This window comes from Mustela erminea, chromosome 17 (genome assembly GCF_009829155.1).
Source record: "Mustela erminea isolate mMusErm1 chromosome 17, mMusErm1.Pri, whole genome shotgun sequence".
In the NCBI taxonomy this organism is placed as follows: domain Eukaryota; kingdom Metazoa; phylum Chordata; class Mammalia; order Carnivora; family Mustelidae; genus Mustela; species Mustela erminea.
Genome location: NC_045630.1, coordinates 51,713,460 through 51,733,083, shown reverse-complemented (window position 1 = coordinate 51,733,083; position 19,624 = coordinate 51,713,460). Strand labels below are relative to the sequence as shown.

The 19,624-nt window shown below is 33.4% G+C and overlaps 1 long non-coding RNA gene across 1 annotated transcript in view; it reads right to left on the bottom strand.

Annotated features, from left to right (window-relative positions):
- Positions 1–274: 274 nt before the first annotated feature.
- The window catches only part of LOC116576578, a 235,030-nt gene continuing 215,680 nt past the window's right edge, over positions 275–19,624 (bottom strand). Inside the window, exons 3-4 of the long non-coding RNA XR_004280210.1 lie at positions 18,500–18,558; positions 275–310 (exon numbers count right to left, since the gene is read on the bottom strand). This is a non-coding gene — a long non-coding RNA (uncharacterized LOC116576578). The remainder of the gene's footprint in view (positions 311–18,499; positions 18,559–19,624) is intronic.

Sequence of the window (19,624 nt, the reverse complement as noted above, 5' to 3'; positions counted from 1 at the left end):
AAATAAAATGCATCATCGTGTGCTTTTTCTCCCAGTAATTTAGTCTCAAGCTGGTGTGATTTTACTATAAGAATGAAATGATTATATTGTCTTATTCAAAATTTCAAATACTTTTTGGTCTTAAAGATGGCCACTGAAATAGGCAGAATGAAAAGAAACAAATAATAAAATTTCATTGTGCAGACTATATAAAGAAATGATATTAATAGTGCTATAATTAAAACTTCTGGTATTCTATTTTTAATATATTGAAAATAAGTCAACCATAAGTACTTACTGAATGAAGTATTCAAACTTCTACAGCTTGATTCTGAGAAGAAAAAAAAAGGCATGTCTTTTTTTTTTTTTTCCTTGTTTGCTGATTTATTCAGTAAATATATTTACTAAAATAGCTACCACGGACCAAACTGTTTTTAAAGAATTTAACCCTTTCCTAAATGGACTGCATAGACATAAAAATATATTTACAATCTGATTGCCATTAAAGCAAATGCTGAAGAAATACAAGCGCCCAGACACAATTTCTTACAAAAATAGATGTTTTAAATAATTTCTTTGATTGCTCTTGAAGATATGTAATTTCTTTGTATGTTTTTCCTATTTGTTAATTATCCTATTTACATCCCTTTGCATAAATACTGCCAGGCTATCTGTTCTTTATCTTAAATAAACTCTATTGATAATCTGTGTATTATCTTTTGCATTTCATAATGTTATAAGTTCATAATGTTATAAGTTCTAGAAATTATTGTCACTTGCCTTTATTTGTATAAAATAACATCTAAATAAAAAATTTTTAGAAATTTCTATGGCTTATATAAAAGTTCAAATTTTTTGCCACATCAGGTCTCATTTCTGTTTCTAGTTTAATAAGATTATGTTAGTTTCCTATTGCTGTTGTTACAAACTTCCATAAATATAGTATCTTGAATCAGTACAAATTTATGTCACACAGTTCCAGAGGTCAAAATCTAAAAATGGTTGGCAGAGGTACATTAGTTCTAGAGGCTCTAGGGGAGAATTTGTTGCCTTGCCTTTTCTAGCCCATAGAGGTTACCCACTCGCCTCACGCATCAGTCTTCCATCATCAAAGTCAGAGATTGATGTAGCATCTTCCTGTCAGACTGTTTGTTAGTCTCTCTTCTCTTAGTTTCTCTCTCTCTCCTGTTTCTGTGTTTCTGTCCTCGTATCTCCTTTCCTTCTCTGCTTCCATTGTCATGCCATTTTCTCTGATTGTGACCCCTGCTGCTTCCTTGTCATCATATAATCAGGATAATTTTCCCAACTCAAGATCCTCAATTTAATCACATACATGAAGTTCCCTTTGCCATGTAAGGTGTAAGGTAACATAGTCACAAAATCTGGGGATTAGACTGTAGACACCTTGAGGAGGCATTATCCTGTATACTCTTAATGTGACATTAAGCTTGGTTCATTTATATATGCATGTACATTTCCCTGTTTTGTTTTGGTACCTATATAAATTGGTGTATATGTATTGCATGTCTTTAATATCTAAAACATATTTTCAAGTAAGTTGTATTATTTTGGTCAAAATGATTTCCAGTTTTCCTTTTCTCTCTCAGACTGATATAAAATGTGCCTTTATCACATATCCTAATTTTCCATATATAAAATATTGTAGTTTGGTTTTATTTTGTTACAGTGACTTGTCCTCTAACAAATAAGAATTTAAAGTAATTGTAATCCCTTAGTATATTTTCATATATTCACTCATGCTTTTTCTTTATTTTAAAGTTATCAATGACCTATACATATTCATTTTAATCTATAAAAATAGAATAGAATAATTAACATAAGAATTTAATTGGGATTTTTACAGGATTTTAGAAATTTCTTGTCATTACATTATTGTATTACATTTAGAATTTTCTTTAAGATTCATGAAGGGAAGGTCAACTTCAAGGTTCATACAGAATGAAACCTTTAAAGGTATATGGGATGAGAACAGTCTGTTTTGAGAGTTGTCAAGTGAGGTTGGGCTTAGTTGTTCTTCTAGGTCTACAATTTCAGTTAGTTCCTGACCATGATGGAGCATTATTATTTGACTTTCTGGAGGGTTCTGGGATCAAGCCCCCTATCAGGCTCTCTGCTCAGCAGGGAGCCTGCTTCCCTGCCCTCTCTCTGCCTGCCTCTCTGCCTACTTGTGATCTCTCTCTTTCTGTCAAATAAATAAATAAAATCTTTAAAAAATAAATAAATAAATAATAAAACAAAAATAACATGCAAATCAATCCTAACACAAGAAAGACCATGAGATCTTTAAGATGAAGAAGAATTTATTTAAAAAGATACAAACTGAAAACCTAATTAAAGAAGTCTAAAGTTGTTAGTATTTAAATTAAGCAAATACTATGCAACTAAATAGCAAATAAATAAATAAATAAAACCCACGAAACAAAAAAAAAAAAAAAAAAAAAAAAAAAAACCCAGACAATGTGATTTAAAAATGGACAGAGGATGTGAATAGATATTTTTTTCCTAAATAGTATTACAGATGGACAACAGGCACAGGAAAAGATACTCAACATCACTAATCATCAGCAAATGCAATTAAAAACCACAATGAGATATCACTTCATACCCATTAAAATTACTATTATCAAAAAGATAAGTAACAAGCATTGGTGAGGATATGGAGAAAAGGGACCCCTCATGTAATATTGGTGGAAATGTAAATTAGTATAGCCCCTATGGAAAACAGTATGGAGGATCCACAAAAAATTAAAAATAGAACTTCTGTAGGATCGAAGAATTCTACTTCTGGGATTATATCCAAAGCAAATAAGACACTTAGCTGAAAAAGATATTTGTACCCCATATTCACTGTACCATTATTTACAAAACCCAAGACATAGAAACAACCCAATGTAAAAACTGGTAGATGAATGAATAAAAACATATGAGATACACACACATACCTACATACACATAGGAATATTTTCAAGTCAGAAACTGTGAGAAAGTACTTGCAACTTATATAACTAGATAGGCTGAGTTTTAAGATGGTCTCTAATATGGTGTGAAGATTTTATAAAATCCTGTCTCTTTGAGATGGGTGAGCCTGAACTAATTAGGTGGGTTCCCCTAATAGAGGGTGTAGAAGTCAGAGACAGAAGAGGTCAAAGAGATTCAAAGCTGCAGTAGATGCTGCCTTATTAATTTTGAAGAATCTAGCCTTCAGGTTCTGGAGAGGGCTTATGATGTAGTCCCATGGCAATGGCTTGAGAGTGGCTTCTAGGTGCTGAGAAGATCCAATGATTAAAAAGAAAGGGATTTAGGTCATAAAATTTCAGAGAAATTAATTTTGCCAACAACTTGAGGGAGCTTGGAAGCAGCCTCCAGAGGGAAGACATACTACATGGAGACTTTGATTTCAGCCTTAGGAATTCCTGTGCTGAGGTCCTAGCTCTATGTTGCTGGACTCCTGACCCACAGAAACAGTGAGATAAATTTTTGTTGATTTAAGCTGCTAAATTTGTGGTAATTTGTTACACAGCAATAGAAAATCAATACAGTAACTAAAAAAGAATAAGCATTTGAATACATAGAGATTTTACTGAGAAGTAGATGAATAACTCCATGTAAAATAATGAATCAAAGTCATAAGTAGGCATTTCCAAGAATAACAAGAGTGATCAATTAACATGAAAAAAAGTTTTAACTTCATTTGTAATTGGTGAAATACAAATACAAATCACAATGAGATGCATTGTCAGAGAAATAAAGCAAGAAACAGTTGGACTATTTACAGCATGTGTGAGGATATGGATTGAGGACTGTTTTATACTGCTTGGAGCCGAAATGTGAAACAGAAAACAGAGCATCAGAAATCACACTACTGACTACATACTAAAGAAAAACACTAGCACATATATTCTATGTGTTCAAGAATGTGTTCAAAAAAATTAATAGAAAGAGTGTTAATAAAAGCAAAGAAACAACTGACAGAAACCCAAATATATTTCTCAGTAGAATGCATATATACAGTATAATATATTTATAGATATTCTACACAGTAGGCAAAATAGTTAAATGCATTAATGTGAGTACAATACACACATGCATCATATTGAATGAAACTAAGTCACAGAAGTGTAAAATAGAGTATAATGACATTCACATATATTACAGAAAGATTAGAAAAAGATTTGATACACAACACATAAAACAAACAAACAAAAAAATGATATATACTCAAAACTCAGAGAACTGTTTACACATGAGGACACAGTGAGGCACACAGAATATCCTAGGTACTGATTGTAGTCTACTTCTTAAGTTGAGGATATTATTTTTTTTAATTCAAAATGCATATCTATTCATATTTTTGTAAATCAAATCCTTCGTACTTCTCAAAAAAATCAGTCAAACCCATTTTGGAAATAAAAGCTATGTAGTCACTTAATACTGAATGTCATTGTTGCACATAAATATGGAAAATAAAAAAAAACTTCTTTCTCTTAGGTTTCCTAGCAATAACAACAATAAATATTATTATATTATGTTATATTATTAAATATGTATGTTATATATTATGTATTATTGCATTATTAAAATTTTTGCTTTCCAAAAATAATTTATGAGGCATTCTACTTTTTTCCCCCATAAACAAATTAAAAGATAATTACTCATTGGGTGCTTTGGCTTCTTTTTTTGCCTGTGTAATTTCCTAACATGAATTAATTGCTATTAAAAACATGTAAATTAATAGTAATAAAATTATTTCAAGATACAAAAATATAAGAAAAAATTCCAATTAATACAGTGAAGCCATGTGTCTATATGACAAAGACCAAAATAATAAAGAGTAGATGTCCGATATTTTACTCATTTAAATATCTAGTATATTTTATTAAGGGTGATCTTGATAATTGTGTGAAAAATTACTATTATCAAGATAAAAAATATAGAATTCCTTTCAACTATTAATTTCAAATATCAAATAATTGGGTTGAATATAAAAATGATTGGTGATATCCACATATTATAAGCATCCTGTATTTTCAAGAATGTATATTTAGTGCTCAAATATTTTGTCCTTAATATCTAGAGTAAGACATCATTTTCCTAAACAAAAATTTCACTTGACTTATTATTAACTAGCTAAGATATTTAAGGAATCTCTGTACTCAATGCTTAACACAGATTCAAACTTTTGTAAATGAGAACACATTAATTATATTGAATTGAACAAGCTAAACTTATTAAATGAGGGTATTTTGTGGAAAACAGTTTATTTTAGAATTAACAAAAGTTGCCTCCATTTCAAGCTATAAAACTATGTATTTAGTTAATTTCTAAATAACACGATCATGAAAGTTTTAGAGATCTTTATTTAATTATTCATTTATTCGAGAGAGAGAGAGTTCAAGCATGGGGGGGAGGGACATAGGGAAAGGGAGAGAGAGAGAATCTTAAGCAGACACTCAGAGTAGAGCCCCATGCAGGACTTGATCTCATGACCCTGATATCACAACCTGAGACAAAACCAAGAGTTGGACACTTAACTGTGCCACCCAGATGTTCTGACAATGAAAAACTGAAAAGAGAAAACATAACTAGGCCAGCGCTGGAAAACAGTGAAACATGTTATTATTTTTGCACTAAATTTCTGCCTCATGGTCTTTTGTTTTGTTTGTTAATTAGTAGACTATACTTAAGAACAGTTTGAGGTTTATGGTAACACGAGTGGAAAGTACAGAGATAGTCCATACACTCCCCCAGTCCTCTTCAGTCTCCCTTATATTAACATTTTGCATTTGTGTGGTCTACTTATTACAAAAAATAATCCAATATTGATACACTATTAACAAATTCTATAGTTTACATTAAGGTCTCCTTTTTCTGTTGTACATTCTACGGATTTTGGTAAATGTACAGTGTGTCTATAATAACACTCCAGCTGGTCTTAAGGGTTAACTTGCTTCAAGTTAATGTACCCCTTGCCTGCTGACCTAAGGCTCTTTTTTTTTTTTTTAAAGATTTTATTTATTTATTTGACAGAAAGAGAGAGATCACAAGTAGGCAGAGAGGCAGGCAGAGAGAGAGGAGGAAGCAGGCTCCCTGCTTAGCAAAGAGCCTGATGCGGGACTCGATCCCAGGACCCTGAGATCGTGACCTGAGCCGAAGGCAGCGGTTTAACCCACTGAGCCACCCAGGTGCCCCTGACCTAAGGCTCTTGATCTGTAACAGAACTAGCTTATCAGGATGCCTGGGTGGCTCAGTTGGTTGAGCAGCTGCCTTCGGCTCAGGTCAGAGTCCTGGGATCAAGTCCCACATCAGACTCCTTGCTCAGCGGGGGCCTGCTTCTCCCTCTCCCTCTGCCCCTGCTCATGTATGCACACATTTTCTCTCTCTGCCCCCTCCCTCTGTCAAATAAATAAATAAAATCTAAAAAAAAAAAAAAAAAAAAAAAAAAAAAGAACTAACTTATCTTTGAGATTTCCAGACCACTGGCCTTGGGGAGTAAAGGACCCAGAACTATCCTAGGCCACGGAGGCCACCAAATCTGTTTAAATAGTCACCTTGGCTTTCTGATTAGCCCAGCTACCTTTTAGCAAGATGTTTTTCTTTTCTAAGGTCACATGAATTACTTTATTGACCTTCCTTTGCACATCTGTAGACCTTGCTCTCCTTTGCAGAAAGCACAGATTACTTTGTACAACCAGCCTGGGTACCAAGGAACCAGATCTTCTTGCACAACCTCTCCTGTGCACCAAGGAACTAGAACTTCTTGTACAATCTCTAAGCACCGAAATAATTCCATAGCTAGCATTTTCAAGTCTGCATGTAAGCAAGAAATGCCACAGACACTGCACTGTCTTAATTGATTAAACCCCTTTAAAAATCTCTGAGCTAGGAAGAAACCTTGGAGTTGGCCTTTGGACAAGACTCTGCTTTTTCCTCAAATGGCAAGCATCCTGAACAAAGCTCATACTCATATTCTTTTCCAATCAAAACTTGTCTCTTGGGGCGCCTGGGTGGCTCAGTGGATTAAAGCCTCTGCCTTCAGCTCGGGTCATGATCCCAGAGTCCTGGGATCGAGCCCCGCATCGGGCTCTCTGCTCAGTGAGGAACCTGCTTCCTCCTTTCTCCTCTCTCTCCGCCTGCCTCTCTGCCTACTTGTGATCTCTGTCTGTCAAATAAATAAATAAAATCTTAAAAAAAAAAAAAACTTGTCTCTTAAGTATTGGATTTTTGAGTGATGGGTGGCTGAACTTGGGTTTTGATAATATGTCCATTACTATAGAATCCTACTGCGTAGTTCCACTGTTTTAAAAATGCTCTGTGCTTTGCTTGTTCATCCCTCGCTCCTTCGACCCATTGATACCCCTACCCCAGCTTTTTGGCAAGCACTTAATCTTTTTACTGTCTCCATAGTTTTGCCTTTTGCAGAATATCATGTCATATAGTTGGAATCATACAATATGTAGCCTTCTCATATTGGTTTCTTTCACTGAACAACATGCATTTAACATCACTCCATATTTTTTCATGGTTTGGTAAAACATTGCCTTTTATCATAAAAAAAATATTCCACTGTATAGATAAAGTTGTTTTTTGAGGGGTGTCTTAGTTGCTTCTAAGTTTTTGTAATTATGGATAAATCTGCTATAAACATACCTGTGCAGGATTTTGTGTGGAGAGTTTTCAACTGATTTGGGTAAACACCAAGGAGCATGATTTTGGAGGGTAAGGTGAGTATGTTTAATACTGTGAAAAACTATCAAACTGTCTTCCAAAGTGTAGCATTTTACATTTCTACATGAATGAGACCTCCTTTTGCTCTACATTCTTGGCAGCATTTGGTGTTGTGCTTTGGGTTTTAGCCATTCAAATAAGTTTGTACTGGTATCTTGCTTTAATTTGCAGTTCTCTGATGACTATATCTTGAGCATATTTTCATATGCTTATTTATAATCTGTAATTCTTTGTTGAGATGACTGCTCAGATCTTCTGCCCATTTTTTGATTTGTTTGTTTTCTTATTAGTGATTTTTCAGAGGTCTTTGTATCTTCTGAATACCAGTCCTTCATCAGATAAGTGTCTTGCTAACACTCTAGTTTGTAGTTTATCTTTTCTTAACATTTTTTTTTGCAGATAAATGTTCTCTAGATGTTCTCAATTAATATAACTTTTTTAAAAAGATTTTATTTATTAATTTGACAGAGAGAGATCACAAGTAGGCAGAGAGGCAGGCAGAGAGAGAGGGGGAAGCAGGCTCCCTGCTGAGTAGAGAGCCTAATGCAGGACTTGTCCCAGGACCCTGAGATCATGACCTCAGAGGCTTAACCCACTGAGCCACCCAGGTGTGCCAATTAATATAACTTCTTAAGGAAATTCTTGAAGTTTTTTACTGAAATACCCCAGGTTCATGATCATTATTAATCATTAATAATTAATAATTAATCATCATTGCACTTTACTCTTGCACTAAGTTCACCTGTATTCTTCAAATGGTAAGGTTATATATTCACAGCAAAAAATATAATTCTGAAATTCAATATTTTTCAGATATCGTTTAACTTCAAAGTACATATTTAAATATTCAAATATTAAGAAAAATCTGAATGGAAGCTTTGTCTTTTTAGTAGATACTACTTCACTTTAAATACGCTGATAACTTCTGTTATCAGCATGTTGATTAAACACAAATTTCAGGATATTAAGGATACATTTGGTCCTTCTGTTTTCTAAAATCTTAACACAAATCAAAAGCCAATGATGAGTTCTTGTTGTTTCCTTCTTTCTTTTTTTTCACACTATTCATTTTCTTCTTCATAGTCTTGATTATTCCAGAGATTATGTTTACTTTTTCATTTATAATTTTCAATTAGAAAAGCTTTTGTATTGGGGAAAGGGACAATGTGCTGCCTAACACGCATCCTGACGGCATGTCTTTAAGGCCTGAGTGTGTTTCATTGTCTCGTTACTACTGGTCTATCGAATTGCTGTGAATAAGAATGGTTTTATAAAATGCCAGGTAGCTTATAAAAGGCACAGACTGGACTGACAATCAGGTATACTTAAATGCAGAGCCATGCTCCTTACAATGTAACACATTAAGGGATGCTGTGATGTATCCGTCACTTATAGTATTTCTAATATGATGGTTTAGGAGGTAGCTGAGTATGCTAAGTCAGAAAAGATGGCAGGCAATACTGCTGTTAGTACAATATATTATCAAGCAGTGGGGTGTTGCCAAATGTTAACAATTGACTTTTTAATACTAAAACAAGCACCAAAACACTACTTAATTGTGTCTGAAGATTTTTGTACTGTGAATATTCTCACCTGAGACTATTCCAAGCTACTTAATTTCAAGGACTGTGGAGGGTATGTGTTGTTACCCTACTTGCAAGCAAATAGGTTAGCTTGCCACAGTTTCATGGATGCTGGCAAAAGAGCCAAGATTTCTGAGGCAGAGGCAAAGGACAGCTGACTTCTCACAGCAGTAGCAGTTCTCAGAATACCAGAATTTGTGCCACACTCCACTGCCCACATACAACAAGGTGAGATAAAATGATCTAAATACCACCTGAATGTTTGTTGCAGAAGAAAAGCCTTGAATGTAGGGTATCTACGTCTTTCATAATGGGCAATAGGGAAAAGAAACTTTTCCAAATAGAGATGATATCTGTATTATACTGAGTGATCAATAAATCTGTCTTTTGCACAGAGGGAAGATACCATCTTTCAAATTTATTATATAAACTTCCTTGATAAGCTAGGTCATAAAAAGGTAGTCAATGTCTCTCTTCACAACATGCACAGAAACACAAGAAATGAATGAAGAATTATCCCCCAATACTAATGTGTTATCATTGAACATGGAGTTAGGAAGAGACATGAACAATTAGTTGTGGTGAATCAGGACATCACTGCAAGCAAGTAATGCTACAGTAAAATATTATATTAGAATGCTACTTGTAGATAGATGAATAAGATCAACAGTATAATAATTATTAGACATATATTAGAATCATATTTGTTTTTTAGTGATAAGTTTATGCTAACTCTAAAAGAAAAAAAAGACTATCTTTACCCAATCAGGAAAACACAAATAAAAAAATAATTTCCTAAATCAATATAATATTAATTTCTCAGTCCCACCTGATAACAGCACTGAGTAGAACAAGTATTTAAATTCATTACAAATTGTATTACATATAAATTTTTAAGGGATATCATGTGGTTTTAATATTATGCTTCCAACAAAATAAAGTATTTTAGCATTACCCAAATTCTAACTAAATGAGTTGAAGGCAGAAGTGGCAAACAAATAGTTGATTCTCTAGTATTTGTTTTCATAAAGGTTGCTTATGACTTTCAAGATAAATATACTTTTGGAAAATTGTTTACAGCTAAATAATTGGAAAAATCATTCAGTAAATTGTGATTTATTCAATTAGTTAATTTGTTTATGAGTTTCCTAGTTCTGTGCATCTGTATGTCATCACATTTGTCACATTGTACTGTAATTATCCACTTAACTATATGTCTTTCTAAGTTTTCTGTGGCTTTTAACTGGAGCTGCACATCAGAATGAGCTACATGATTTGAAACACACACACACACACACACACACACACACACACACACACACGATATACCCCTGGGCCTATCCACAGAATCTCAGTCATTGAATCTCAGAAGTGGCCAATAATCTACATTTTTTTTTTTTAAAATTAGCACAGGATACTGTGATGTACACCTTGGTTTAAAACAACTGTTTTACAATATGTTATGTTGTATGGCAGTGAAATTATTTATGTATCTTTGTTTCCTAATATCCACTATACTTTAGGAAGCACAGCCGATGCTTGGTACATATTAATCACGTTTGTTTCCAGCTCACAGTCATACAGTCCACCATTGCTTTTCATAAACAATGACTATTCCAAAAGCTTCCTAAATGTTTTTTCCATTTATTTCTGCCCCTGTCTAATAACATTTCTGCCCAATATAAGAATCAACTTAACATTTATAACTCTACTGAACTTAGAATTCACAATGTTTTTTCTTCCAAAAATAAGTTGAACCATATAAAATTACTGTTTTTGTAGTAAAAATGGTCAAATATTAGCAACTTCATATGGTTCAACCTAAATGAGTATATATAATCCAAAATTCTTAACATGAGCTATAAATTACAAACATAATTTTATACAAATATATTCAAAATCATCTCATGCCTTATCCTTCTGTTCTCCCTAAAACAGGGAAATATCTGTTTCTTAACAGAAAAAATTTTTTTCGTATTCACAGAATCAGTAAATACAGTTCCTTTCTAAGCATATTTGAAGTAGCTCCCATGACTACTCTCTCTCTCAGCTGCTTATTTCCTTTGTCATTTAAAAGATTTATCTAGGTGAGCCTGGGTGGCTTAGTCAGTTGAGCGTCCGCCTGTCTCAGGTCACCATCCTGAAGTCCTGGGATGGAGCCCCGCAACAGGCTCCCTGCTCAGCCGGGAGTCTCTTTTCCCTCTGTTCCTCACCCCATTTGTGCTCTCTCTCTCTCTTTCCAAAGTAAGTAAATAAATAAAAAAAAAAAGATTTATCTAAATTTATCATTTTTTCCATTTTTATAACTATTTTTCAAAATAAATCATATTTATATCTATATAAGTTTGGAGAAATTTTTGATACTTTTCATACCATGTGCTCCAAAGACCCTGGCATATGTATATGGGGGTGTGTGTGTGTGTGTGTGTGTAGCAAGCAAACACATTTAAAAATATTTTGAGGAGAATATGATTAAGTGTAATATTATATCACAATATAATGATAGAAACTGCTATAAAATAAAATCCTGAATATGTGGAAATGGTAATCTTTGTAAATCCTAAGAACTGACTCACACTTAGCTCTTTTTTGTGTATCCTAAAATAAATACAAGTATGATATATATTTGATTTTCTCTTATATATGTTTATCCTTCATAAAACTTAATTGAAAAATCCTCTGAAAGCCATAGATTAACATCAACATGAAGTTCTCCTAGTGAAAGAAAATTGAAACGTTTATTTACATAAAGTATTGTTTCTGTGGCTGTAATTATGTTCCACCAAATGTTGCTTCATGAAGTACCAATGAAAAGATGTATAAGTCATTACTGAGAAGAAATGTTGAGATAAAAATATTTCATCCCAAGTGGAGTATTTCATGTTGGCGAGTGTACAGAGAAAAAGGAACTCTCATACACTGTTGGTGGGAATGCAAACTGGTTCAGCCATTGTGGAAGATTATATGGAGGTTCCTCAAAGAGTTAAAAATAGAACTACCTATAATCCAGTAATTGCATTGTTTACCCTAAGTATTTACCCCCAAAATATGAAGACATTAATCTCAAATGATATATGCACCCTTATGTTTATTGCAGCATTATTTATAATAGTCAAACTATGGAAACAGGGCAAGTGTCCATGGATAGATTGATGGATAAAAATGAGGTTGTGTATATACATGTATATATATTTTTTTTTACACAAATATATACATATACACACACAATGTAATATTAGCCATAAAAAAGAATAAAATCTTGACATTTGCAACAACATGGATGGATCTAGAAATTAAAGTGCTAAGCTAAACAAGCCAGTCAGAGAAATACAAATATGATCAGGGACATGAAAATCAAACCTAAAATGAGATATCACCTCCCACCTGTCAAATGGCCGTCATCAAAAAGATAAGAGACAAATGTTGGTGAGGATGTAAAGGAAAGGGAACCCTTATGTACTGTCAGTGAGGAAGTAAATTGGTACAGCCACTGTGGAAAATAGTATGAATGGTCTTCAAAAAATAAAGATAGAACTTATTACGTAACCATCAATTCTACTTGTGGGTATGTATCCAAAGAAAATGAAAATAGGATCTCGGGACGTCTGGGTAGCTCAGTGGATTAAAGCCTCTGCCTTCAGTTCACATCATGATCCCAGGGTCCTGGGACCGAGCCCTGCATGGGGCTTTCTGCTAACAGCACGGAACCTGCTTCCTCCTCTCTTTCTGCCTGCCTCCCTGCCTACTTGTGATCTCTGTCTGTCAAATAAATAAATAAAATCTTTTAAAAAATAAAAAAAGAAAAGAAAAGAAGATCTCAAACAGGTACCTGCATTCCATGTTTACTGCAGCATTTTTTACAATAGCCGAACTATGGAAGCAGCCCAAGTGTCCATGGATAGATGGATGGATAAAAAGATGTGATATAGGGGCGCCTGGGTGGCTCAGTAGGTTAAAGCCTCTGCCTTCAGCTCAGGTCATGATCTCAAGGTCCTGGGATTGAGCCCTGCACTGGGCTCTCTGCTCAGTGGGGAGCCTGATTCCTCCTCTCTCTCTGCCTGCCTCTCTCCCTACTTGTGATCTGTCTGTAAAATAAATAAATGAAGTCTTAAAAAAAAAAATTAGGAAAAAAAAGAGAATTGATACATACAATGGAATATTATTCAGCCATAAAAAGAAGGGAATCCTGCCTTTCTGACAATATGGATGGATTTTGAGGGCATTATGCTAAGTGAGATAAGGTAAAAAGAGAAAGACAAATACCAGAAGATACCACATGTATATGGAATCTAAAAAATAAAGTCAAAATCTTAGAAACAAGGAGTTGAAAGTGGTTGCCAGGGGAAAAAGAGAAATAGAAACAGAGATATGCTGGTAAATGAATACAAATACAAATATAAATCTGTAAAATGAATAAGTCTGAAGATCTAATGTGAATCATGATAGTTATCATTAATAATACTATAGTCAGTATTTGAAATTTTTTAGAAGAGTACAATTTACATGTTCTCATCAAAAAAGAGATATGTAAAGTGATGGTTGTATATATTAGCTAATTAAATAGATGGGAGGAATTCTCTCATAATTCATATCAAACACCACAATGTATACTTGAAGTATCTTTCAATTTTGTCAATTATACTTTAAAAATGCTGGCATGTAAAAAAAAAATACAATGAAAACCAAAAATCAGATGCAAAATTATTTAGAAATGTCAAAGTGGAGTATTCCCCCAAAACACAATGATAGTTACAGTGTTGCTTCTACAGATGGTATCATGAGTTAAAGTTGAGACATGATTGAGCTTATAGCCTGAACTTTTGGCTCAAGATCTTTCTACTAAAAAATATTGAGATATGTATGATTAATATTTAAGTGCAAAAAATCTGTTTTAGCTATACATGCAAATCCATATCCAGGTAAAACATATCAATTTTTTTTGCTTTGTTTTATTTTTAAATCCAGATGAGGCCTTAGCAGTTAGTAATGATGAAAACAAAACAAAACAAAACAAAACACTATAAACAGATACCAGATGTGCTAGGTTTTACTTTACTTCAGCAAATATTTAACAAATATTATATCCCAATACACATAATCAAATCAGATAATATGATTAGTAGTGGCTCCTTCTTCACTCAACAGCATTTAGAAGAATTCATCCTTAAGGTCCACATTTATAATATATATTTTGAAAGTCAATTATGTAGCTTAGGGCTTGTCTTTTCAAGAAATACTATGGTTCAAAGTGAACAAATATTTGGCTTAGTAGTAAAATGCTATTATTCCTGAGAATAAAAAGGAAAAGTCATTATTATTATTATTATTATTACTATTATTATTGATGTATACCACTTAAACCACTATCTTTGAAATGCAAAGACATTCAAAACAGATTAATACAATTTAAATTGTTGGAAGTCACAGGTAATATGGAAATTTTCCACAGACAGACTCTGGGAATTTCAGGGTTACAGAGGAGAAATGAATAGAACAGTGGGCCTTGGATACATCCTTGACATACTGCTAGTCACCATCAAGAAAGGGCAATGGACATTAACAACTATGTGGATAGAACTAGAGGGTATTATGCTTAGCGAAATAAGTCAATTGGAGAAAGACAACTATCATATGATCTCCCTGATATGAGGAAGTGGAGATGCAACATGGGGGGTAGGAAAAGAATAAATGAAACAAGATGGGATAAGGATGGAGACAAACCATCAGAGACTCTTAATCTCACAAAACAAACTGAGGGTTGCTGAGGGGAGGCGGGGAGGGAGAGCGTGGTGGGGTTATGGACATTGGAGAGGGTATGTGCTATGGTAAGTGCTGTGAAGTGTGTTAGCCTGGCTATTCACAGACCTGTACCCCTGGGGCTAAAAATACATTATATGTTTATAAAAAAATTAAAAAATAATTAAAAATTAAAAAAAAAAGAAGGAAAGGACAATGGAGAGTGATAGCAGACTATTCTGTTGGGAAATGAGAAGCACCCAGAAAAACCCAAGGAATGGTTCTGTTCTCTGAATTTCCTGCAAGTAGTCAGCATCAAGAAAGATTTTTTAAGCAGGTGACAGATAATGGTTGAAACAATGAATCTTAGTCTCCAACTAAGATATGTTGAAGAATTAAGGGTATTTCAAGAACACAACCATACATATTAGAAAAATGCAGGCTGTCAATACTAAGATGGACAAGGGGGGAAAAAAAAAGAAAGAGAAAGAAGAGTTTCAGTTATTCAGATAGGCATTTATCTTAGGGATTATATCCCCAGACAAAAATTGATTTGTTACTCTCAGAGCACAGAAGAGACTTCACTGAGGAGAGAGACCACACACTGAAGACTTGTAAAAACCAATCACATGCATAATGATTCCAGATGTGGGGCTGGAAATGAGCTTTCAAATACAAGCCCCAGTTTAGCAAGAGAAGAATAAAGCATGTTCTGAAACCACAGAAAATACAAAAGATAGTAAGGCAACACTACATCAGTTCAAGAGCTGAATTTTCATTTCTTTGAAATAACATGTCATTTAGAAAATCCATTTTTTACCATATGATTTCACTCATATGTGGAATTTAGAAACAAAACAGATAAGCATGGGGGAAGGGAAGGAAAAATAAAATAAAATAGTAAAATAGAGACAGAGAGGGAGGCAAACCATAAGAGACTGTTAAGTTTAAGGAACAAACTGAGAGTTGCTGTAGGGGAGGTTTGTGGGGGATGGGGTAACTAGGTGATGGGCATTAAGGAGAACACTTGAAATAATGAGCACTAGGAGTTAAACATAACTGATGAGTCACTAAATTCTAACCCAGAAACTAATACTACACTATATGTGTTCTAATTTGGATTTAAATAAAATCTTGAATGATTTTAAAAAAAGAAAAAAAGAAAATCAATTTTTTCCTGTATTTAATTGTCATATAATGGAGTCAGAAGAGAGAAATATAAACAAGATATGGTATAATGAAGATTAATACAGAGATTTTTTTTTTAATGTTCAACAGTACAAAATGTAACAAATAGATTAGGGATGAAGAAAGAGAATGAATCAATAACGTCCTACAATTGTTTTGACAGAAATCAGGAGAGTAAGAAGAGAGTGGAGGAGAGTAAGAAAAAAAATATGTGATTAGGGAATAAAAGCTATATTTCTAAGAGTTTTGTAATCTGCCACAAACTTTCTTAAATTGTTTTGAGTGCTTTTACCATCCCCAAGCCCACTTTGCTAGATTATGCCTTATTTGATCTGAATACTTAGTAGTCTCACTGACCATAACTACGATAGTTGTAGGAAACAGCATCAAATATTTAAAAATTCTACAGCTAGCATTTTTCATCCTTATACTTTCTTTTTGAGAAAAATGTATATTTTATATGTTTTACAGTTTATGATAAATTATGGCATAAGGGTTAAATAATTTCTATGTCAATTTTTTTAAAATCACGGTAAAAACTGCAATGTACACAGAGAATAGGAATAAAAGCTGACTTATCTAGACTTTCACCTTCATTGGGAGAGGCGAAGAGAATCATTGCAGGGGCCACCATCTTTTTCTATAATGTATTTTAAAACATTCTTGTTTAAGGATTTGATTTTTTTTTTAATCTCTAAAGTTTCTTAGAAGCTGAAAAAGAAATAGCAACACTCTTTGAAATTAACATTTCGGGTCACCTTAATCATAACTTAAGGGGCTGACATTTAGTATGAATCACACAAACTGAGAACAGTTTAGGATCCAGATTAATACAGAATAAATAAGGGGTTTTTCTAGTTAGAAAACTTTTTTTCCCCTATATAATCTTTAGTTTACAAACTTTTAGCAAATTTTTTTCTTTCAGTTCAAACTTCACTTGATATAGTCAACATGTCATGTGATGTGACTTGTGTTATTTTTTATGTTGCACTATTTAGATTTATCATTTAGCAATACTATTATGTTTTGTGACTTTAGAAATCTATGATATTGTATAACTCCATGCTTACTTGCTACCATTTTTAATGGTAACAAATTGCATAAAATGTTATGCTTAAATAACTGAATATATATTTTATTTTTTAATTTTTTTTAAAGATTTTATTTATTTATTTGACAGACAGAGAGAGATCACAGTAGGCAGAGAGGCAGGCAGAGAGAGAGAGAAGAGGAAGCAGGCTCCCTGCTGAGCAGAGAGCCCAATGCGGGGCTTGATCCCAGGACCCCGGGATCATGACCTGAGCCAAAGGCAGAGGCTTAACCCACTGAGCCACCCAGGTGCCGCTGAACGTATATTTTAAAAATCAGAATGGAGAAGATGACTCCTTAAAAAATATTTTTGTAAAATAAAATTATTTTATATTGGAGAGTCAGTTGGCCATGTGGCCTCTATTGCAGTGAGATGATACATGATGTTGAGTTCCCATTACCAACTTTTGCTAGAAGGCTTTACTCTCTCTGTATTGTCAGCTCTGATGAAACCGATCTTACTGATTCATAAAGTTGTGACATTTTAAGGCAATCTTGGTAAAATTAGTTAATATCTCTGATTCTTACTCTCTGGCTATTATAGAAGGGTAAAGTACATCTAGGTAAGTTGTAAAAAAAGACTGAGTGAGCTAAGTAATATGAGAAGACTTATTTTATACCTTAACTAGTTTTTATTTTTTTTCTTTTAAGTTCCTCTTCTCATCACTATTTAATAAACATACATATATTTCTACATGGGAAAAATGCAATGATTAATAGCTAAGTGTTGAAAAATCACATGGTGTGTTTATCTATCTGATCATATACATGTGATTTCTGAGTGTACATGAAATAATCACAAGTAATATATTTGTGCTTTTCTTTCAAACCAAATGTATTGTATAATACTGTATAATATTATAACATATATTTTTGAATAAATATATATGTTTGAATAAATTAAAATTTACTTAGGAGTTCTAGTTCATTAATATTTCTGGTTCCAGATAAAGTCAACTGTACAAGAAAGGTCTTGGTAAGTCTGAGAAACCTATTTCTCCTTATGAACAGTCCTTTCATATTCTTGGCTTAGATCAGTGTCTTAAATAAATTTGTTTATAAAAGCAGTGACACCTCAAATAAAAAGTAACTGTGGACATCCATAGCTTCCTGTTTCTCCACCTGGATCCTGCAGATCAACTATGGCCAAGAGCTTTCTAGAATCTCAGAGTGCTTACCTTTGGTTTAAAATATTCCAATTCTCTTGTAGGAGGGGCAGAAGACAAATCAACAAACTCTGTATTAACACATAAAAGTAAATGGTTAAAGAGTCAAAGTAAGCTCATGTGAATTATAGATCTTACCAAACACCTATTTAATTAATGATTAAAGGCAAAGCCAGGTACAACATTACTTTCTGAAGGAGCTTGAGTCTGTAAATATAGTTTCTAAATGTCCCCTGTCCTCTAGCACTAATCACATTTTGGATTAACAGAGGGTTTCTGAATAATGATGTATGCACAATCATTATTTTTAAGAGAATATGTTTCAGGTTGGGTGCTCTGCAGTTTTATATTCTTTAGGTGAACACACACAAAAAAATGCCTATCTGACTTCCATTTTTCTACCATCCATTCCATTCTTCATAAGCCAATAATTTCAATTTTATTTAAAATAAACCACTGAAAAAATGTTTTATGTTACTAAAAATGTTTTTCAATATTCTTCTCAGTTTTGAAATTAGACAAAAGTTATTATCTACTTCTCAGACACTGTTCAAATGTTGACAATAGCTCCAATAATGTTTTTAATAAAATATGGATCCATTTCGGATTTGTTTCACATTTGTCTTAAGTTTCTTTCGGTCTGACTTTGACACTTAAAAGACATATTTAGTTAGGGACTCTCTTAAGTCTACTGATAAGTACCATCAGCATGTTTGTAAGAAAGCTTGGTGGGAGGCACTCTTTCCATGGGATAACACCTCAGACAGGGAGAAATGTGTTTCACTCCTTTCATTTCACATGTACTTCATATACTTAATCTCTGTTTCTCCAGGAAAAGGCAACAGAAATCCTTATCTGATAACCAAAATAACAAAGAATGATAAATTGTAGTTAGAGTTCTTTCTTCTTCATTTGATACTCACGGCATTTATCTGGTTACCAATAAAAATTTTATAAAACCCTCCTGCCTGTTTTCTCCCCTCATTGTAAACTATAAAACTGTATTATAGAAGGGCAAAGGTCAGGCCTTAAAATACTTTGTTAGAGAAGCAGTAGTATTAAAGTATAAGACCTACCTTTTCCAGATAAATTTGGACTATCACATAACAAATGGCTAAGAAGTACCTAGTCCTTCAA